Here is a 7,347-nt window from a genome sequence, read left to right on the forward strand (position 1 = left end):
TTACTTTTATATTAACTAGATGATCCGGTTGCGCCAATGGCGCAAGAAGCCAGTTAGAAGTGATGTTAGTAGTGAGTAAGTAGGAGATGTAGATGTCAATGCAATATGAATTGTATTACAGATAGTAGAATAACTTAAATCGGTTTTCATATGGAAAAAAATACAATGTTCAGAAGAGGGAGTGAGCTAATGTGGATATGATGCCAGATACAATAATAGTGTTTTAAGCACGCAGCAAAGCATGCATCCCAGTTAGAACCATAAGGTGACCAGTTCACGCCAAGAAAAAAAAATGGCTCCGTCGGGTCATCGGTCACAAGAGATTTGGCCATTGCAGTTCCTTTGATGAAAAGTTCCTGTTCAAACAACAATACAAACACATGTAAGATTGGTTGCAATCACGCATACCACCTTTCATATGCAAATGCTCTATGCATGAGTAACAAAATTATCTGAATTCAAATGGCACTAAAATATTCCGAGAGACCAAAATGTCAGCAATAAAGAGGAAAAAAATAGCAGGTTACCACAATCAAGATTCAAATGGCATTTACATCACACTACGACATGGTTACCATCCACTGATTTCCATCAAAACCTTTCCCAAGCATATAAATTCTATTGAATAACCCTTATCTTATACTTCCTGTGTTCCTGAATATAAGTCTTTTTAGACATTTCAAATGGACTACAACATACGGATGTATGTGGACATATTTTAGAGTGTAGATTCACTCATTTTGCTCCGTATGTAGTCACTTGTTGAAATCTCTAGAAAGACTTATATTTGGGAACGGAGGGAGTACATCACTCTTAAACAGTACGAACCAAGGCAATCTTTCAAAATACAAGAGGAAATAAAACATCGATTCTATATAGCAGCACTGAACATGGATAAAAACACAAGTACATGACCAGGTTAAAAAAGATAGGTAGTATGCAGCTAGGGTTACAGCTTAGACAAAAGACATGGGTAGACAAGACAAAATGATGTTAGCTACATAACTATGTTTGATTGGACAAGCACCAACACAAGACAGTGGTACACTGCTGCTATATAGCCGACCGATTACATATAGCTGAAATACACTGCCAATGGTACCTGGGCGTGGCGTAACTGGATAGTGAGCATGCTAGACAAACCCATGTGTTAATGTGATCTATATAGATACTCACAATCACAGTGCACCGCCCATCAATGTCATAGATGATCTCATCATCCATGCAGCTTCTAATGTTCAGTGGGCCCAAAGTCTTAATTATATTCCAACCATCATGGTGATGTAACCAAGAAATTAGATAGAAGTCTGAACCTGATTTGCTATAAAACTCATTCTTCTATCGGCAATGTTGCGATCTTCCAAGTAAAACAACTCTCGACTCGACAAAAACTAACAGTCAGCCTCTGCTTTACAGTAAAAGAGAAATCGACACAGAAAAACTAAAAAAAAAACAATAGGCAAATACACCTGAAACATACTCCCTCCGTTCGGAATTACTTGTCGCGAAAATGGATGTATCTAGAACTAAAATACGTCTAGATACATCCATTTTCACGACAAGTAATTCCGAACGGAGGGAGTACTTGTCTACCCGCTGTCAAAAAGAGTATGTGCCTAGCCCTATATCCTAATAGTAATGCTACATCATGCAAGTTCATTAGAGCATTGATCATCATTCTTACTCCAGTATTCAACATCAACAATGAGTCTGCACCTACACCTTGACATACTGCTGCAAGCAATCAAACCTTAGCCCAATGCAACAGAGCCATAGCTCCACGAGCATATAAAGCACTGAAACTGTAGGTGCAGAAAAAAAGTAGAAGCAGAAATAAAGTATAAAGTAGGTAAAGAAATAATTCAAATGTAAATACAGAAATAAAGTAGAAATAGAAGTAGAAGCAGGAATAAACTGTAGATGCAATAATCAAACTAAGTAACTTATAGGCTGGAAGAAACCGAGACAGGAAAACTAAAAAACTAATAGGCAACTACACCTGAAAACCACACTTGTCTAACCCACTGTGAAAAAAATGAAATGGTGCTGTGGAAGTTAACAAAGTGAGCTGCAGGTATATAACAAATAAATAACTTTCTGTCATGATCACATGATAACAGATACATTATCTGCATAGGCTGGACCGGCAACATTCCACGAATTTTTAAGCAAGGTGAGAAACTAAATCAACCATGTTGAAGAAAAAGAAATCAAACTTGCAATCTACAAAACATCTTTGACACTTATTCATAGGGTAGAAATGAAGTTTTTATTTTTACAGCCCTAGGGAACTAATATGGTCAGTACCAAACAGCAACAAGCTCATCAACAGATAATTCGCTTTTCTACATAAGGTAGAAGTAGAACCATGAGAGATTTTCTGCATGAGTTAGAACCAGAAATTCAAGAGGCAACAAATGGCTTTGGATTTACTCTGAATCATTTGAATAAATCACTGAACGGAAACAAAATCTAACCATCATCTACAGGGCCCCTCCAAACCGAACATGTGCGATAGACTGCATAATCTTTTTTTCCTGGAATCAGGATTGCATACTCAACGCACTCCAATCTTACAACACTGCAGCAAACAAAACAAATATGTGGTAGGCAAGTCGAGCCCTGGCCCAGTGAGACGGAGGCATACCTCGATGAGAGAAAAATTGCACAGAACAGCCACACACTAATGTTCGATAGCCTTATCTCTGTGGTGGTTGCAAACTTGAGTCCTTCTTTGCTGATCCTTTTGTATAGTCTGTAAATTAGAGAATACAAAGACCTCATTGAGCAGTTTAGATAAAATTGCATTGGTACAGGCAATACCTAAGACTACACTCTGCAGAGTGGTAGTAGGTTAGAGATATCGGCACAGTTAATCGAACATTATCAAGCACCGATAGGACCTATCTGAATAGAAGAATAACTTTCACAATGAAGAACCGGTGCTTATATTATTGTAAGCCAAATGATCAAATGAAGGAAATCTTAATTAGTAGCAAAAGCAAGCTAAATATTCAAACAGGGGATGGCCGATGTCATGGATCAGTGAAATAACTACATACAAAAAGTGAACACGAGATAAATCTTCGCCTAAGATTGAAGAAAGAAAATAGATGAGTTCATCTTTGATCTGCAGTAGCACATCTAGAAGTAATTTCTTCCTCAATATGCAAGTACCAGAACTGAAAGGGGGCGTCAAAATGAAAATTCAAAATATTTTTCTTATCAATGACTCGAGGCATAAGAGACATATACACTATACACACAACCAAGAGATAGATGTTGAAGATTACCAGAAGTTCAAGTTCAATTGTTTATGGAGCCTGTCCATCTTAGTGGTTGGTTTACTGACAACCGGTATATGAGGGCCGCGGATTTTTTGAGCTTACGCACCCGGGTCACCCTATCCTGGCTCTTGGCTCGTGGCACTGTATCTCGAGATGCGCAGCAGTTAGGCCTGCTGCTCTGAACCGATTACCGTGGCAGAATGCGTTACGGTCGCTGGTTGGTAGGGTCGCGTATGGGTTCTAATCGAGCATAGGCTCTGTGTACGTTTGTTCTTTTCTGCCACCAGAATATGGACGCACACCCGTGACTCTGACGCCGCATAACACTTCTTCCTCCCAAGCCATCATATCTAATCTCCTCCTCGAGTGGTCTGATAGGAAACGCCATAGCATTTCGTCCGGCCGCGGCGTCGCAAGATCTGGTACTGACCCGCTTTTGCAACATGTACACCGTACCCTTCCTGTTTCAAGCTTATCTGATTTTTTCGCCTGATCTTCTCTTCTTCCTCGCAGTCGCAGCTTCATTTTGATGGCTGCCTTAGATGCCAGATCGGAGACAGCCTGCCGAGGTCCGAGCGCTACATGCTGGTCAAAGGCGTGGGCGTGATCGTGCCCGGGAAGGCCCCGCAAGTCGTCCGGCACTGGCGGTGATTACACATGCAAGGTTCAGCTGAGGGAGGATGCCAGTCGAATGGTTCTGCAAAACGTGTTCGTTTCTGTTCATTGTTTGCAGGTGGGCGACAAGCTCCTTCCTCTCGCTAAATAAAACATGGACCTGGTACATGATGCGGCTTTGGATCACACATGTGCCTGGCTCATCATCGATGGATCACACATCCATCCTCTCCCAAAACAAAACACGGACCTCGTACATGACGCATACAAATTAGAGTACAAGTCAAAGACGATTTGTGCCGTGGATATGTGCAGTTTGAAACAGTACATGTAGCATGTGAGTACGCCCGAAAGAGGTGAAAACGTCCGCATGCATTTGGTCTTATCCGGTGTGCCCAGCGGTCAGAGGAAACAGTGCCCCTAGCGGCCTCGCTGCGGGCCACCAGTGCCTGGCCCTCTAATCCCCTGGAAAAGTAACGGGCAGTGGCATTTTACCGACCGGGCTGACTCAGATCCCTAGGAGCATGGACGCTCAGGATAAGAGTACCGGGGTGCATAAGCTCTCTTGAATGATTTCGGGTATATGAGGTATGTTTATTATTTATGGGACCTGCGCATTTGAGTCTCAATGTTGAAAGTGGCCAACGTGCCTTAGTTTAAGCCTTGATATCCCAATTCTGAACATTTTGGCAATTTCTATGACACACTATAACTATATTAGGCACTCACAAATGGTTATTTACTAATTGGTCACCTAAACACCCTTTAATATACTATGACTGATAATGACAGGGGTCATCAAGCTCTTTATGATATTTTCTACTTGAGATTGCAAGTGGCATTAAATGAGTGCGCAAAAGAGAATATAAAAATAAAAAGGCTCAAGGTACTTCTGACAGAGCTCCTCTCAGCATTATTTTGGTATACAACTTCAGCCCTGGATCAACTAATCTAGCATGGTAGCTTTTTCTTCTTAATGAAAGCACATATCTGTAAGAACTGCTAGTTAACAACTAATTTAGCAAACCAAGCCACGAATGGGAGCAAACATCACCTTTGTAAAGAGAGTGGCACAAGGAGCTCTGCATCTCATGCCATCTCCAACCCCAAGGAGCCCTGCAGCTGTCACAACCAATAAACCAATAAAGAGCACACCATATAAGAACACCTCTCATACACAGGTCTAGAGTGAGAAGAACGCCGTAAGTACATGCACAGACAATCAACAACATGATCCGAGCAAGTAGGAGAAACAAAGAACTGCAAAGCATGCAAGCAGCAGGGAGGAGAAGAAACGCAAAAGAAAACATAATCCATCAGGGCACAAGCATTTCATCAAACAGTAGGGCATCAAGAAAACGTGATGCTAATTTTTTCCCCCCTCAATGCTGAAGGCAAGATCGACGAGGGCCTACCTAGAGCGAGAAACAACACAACATCTGCAGAGGAGAGAAATCTAAGGAGCAGGACGAAAGAAGAATTTGACGAGGCAAAGGAAGGAAGAGGATGGAAGAACAAACCTCAACCATCGGTGACCGAGATTAACACTGAACTGAACTGGCGCGCGTGTCGGTGTCGCCGCTCTGGGTGCAGAGCTGGAGCTCGTCGCCGCCAGCGCCGTTGCCCTTGAGGCTGGCCCGGAACGCAGCGTGAGGAACACGACCTCGCCGCGGGCCTGAACCCGGCCTTGGACTCCACCAGCAGGAGCTGCGTGTCGTGCGGTACGTCGCAGCCCTGGTCCCCCATACTATGTGTCACTGTCATCCATGACACGCTATAAACTGCACCGCACGAACCAAAATCGAATCAGATCGAAACCGCGTCTTCTTTCTCCGAGATCACATCAGGCAGGCGAGTGGACGAACCTCATAGCGCCAAGGGGGACGACGCGGCGGCCGGCGGAGGCCTACTGGGTGAAGTCGGCACCGAGAAAGACGGCGTCCACGGGCCCCTAGCCGCCGTGGACGGCGCCGAGACCGTGTCCGACCGGACGGACATCACCGCTGACAGACAGCTCCCCGCCAGCGCACCGCACAGACGACCTGATTGTCATCTTGTCCTCGTCCTACTTTCTCACGCTCTGCCGGCGGACTGGGGAGGCGAAGCGCAACGATGGGGAGGCGGCGAGGGATTGAGTGGAAGGAGCTGGGAACGGAGGAGCCACGTACATTGAACTCGTGAGTAGAGGAGGACCGTGCAGGGCTGACAAGCACAGTTCCAACGCTGTAAGTTTTAAAGGAACCCAGCCACAGCTACCTCTTCTACCGACGGGTGGGGACCCGAATATGTGGGGACCAGCCGCAGCGAGGATATCACAAGGGGTTAGATGCAGCCGCTGGGAAACGCCATCGGTCAATGTGACATCCTTTTACCCAACAGTTCCGTCCCTGAACTGACAAGTGTGGCCCTTTACCTGAAAGGCAAAGCGAGCAAACTCACCTCCTACCCACACCCAACCGCTGCAAAACGGGCCCATTCCTCTACAGGGCCACCAACGCAGCTGGGTAGATCACAACCCGGTGAACAAGCTATGTACATAACCCCCCCCCCCCACCCTGGTCTTGGCAGGAGAGAACACACCAAGCACCCCGATCACCCCAGCCACTGCACTGCGGGCCCAAGTGGTAATCGGGACCACCGAAGAACCAGGGTAGACCACGGACGAGTAAATCAGCTGGAATCCACTCCTCATGTCGCTGTCATCACACAGTACCCACCCCACGTCGCCCTCGCCCGGTCAGAATGCATCGCCAAGCCAATCGCCTCACATGAACGGCTGCCCGCTCAGGACTGAGGCAAGCCACGCCAATCAGCGACGCCACAAGCGCGCATCACGCCCACTGCACAACAGGCCCACACATGCGCAGACCACTGCACAACAGGCCCACACATGCGCGGACCCAGCAGTCATTCAGCCAATTTATCAACCCGTGGGTAAAAAATAGTGAACGGTTGACCAGTTGATAGCAAGGTAAAAACAGCCACAGTAAAATGATCGAGCGGCGCAAAATCACTCGCGAGCGCAAACGGCCCAGGAAGGCGGGTTGCCTAGAGTGATTTATATGTTCAATTTTCTTTTTATTTATTTCTTTTCTGTTTTCACTTATCTCTTAAGTTTATTTAGTTTTATTAGTTAGTGCAATAGATCCTAAATTGGTAGTTCTAATTATACCACAACCACATTAAATTGGGAACTTTAAATAACGGAGTTTTCAGTTGTTTTAATATTTTCAAAGCATTTAAATAATTGTTTTTGCTGCTGTTTAAATCATTTTAGAGTAGTCTATCATTTTATAAAAGTGTGATTTATCCACCATAAATACCTATGCATTATTTGGCACAACCCAAACATTTTAGTTTTAATATTTGAAAACTTTTGCCGTTTGACTTGATTTTGCATCGGTTTTGAACTAATGCGAGATTAGGAACAGTAACCGTGGTGACG

General features: G+C 44.6%; 1 long non-coding RNA gene across 1 annotated transcript; it reads right to left on the reverse strand.

Moving 5' to 3' along the window:
- Positions 1-128: 128 nt before the first annotated feature.
- LOC119341791 lies at positions 129-6,088 on the reverse strand. Its single transcript, XR_005165279.1, has 4 exons — positions 5,768-6,088; positions 5,423-5,683; positions 4,957-5,024; positions 129-2,755 (listed from the first exon to the last, which is right to left on the reverse strand). It is a non-coding gene; the product is annotated as an uncharacterized LOC119341791 (long non-coding RNA).
- Between the last annotated feature and the right edge of the window lie 1,259 nt (positions 6,089-7,347).

Source organism: Triticum dicoccoides, chromosome 7B (assembly GCF_002162155.2).
Source record: "Triticum dicoccoides isolate Atlit2015 ecotype Zavitan chromosome 7B, WEW_v2.0, whole genome shotgun sequence".
Lineage (NCBI taxonomy): Eukaryota > Viridiplantae > Streptophyta > Magnoliopsida > Poales > Poaceae > Triticum > Triticum dicoccoides.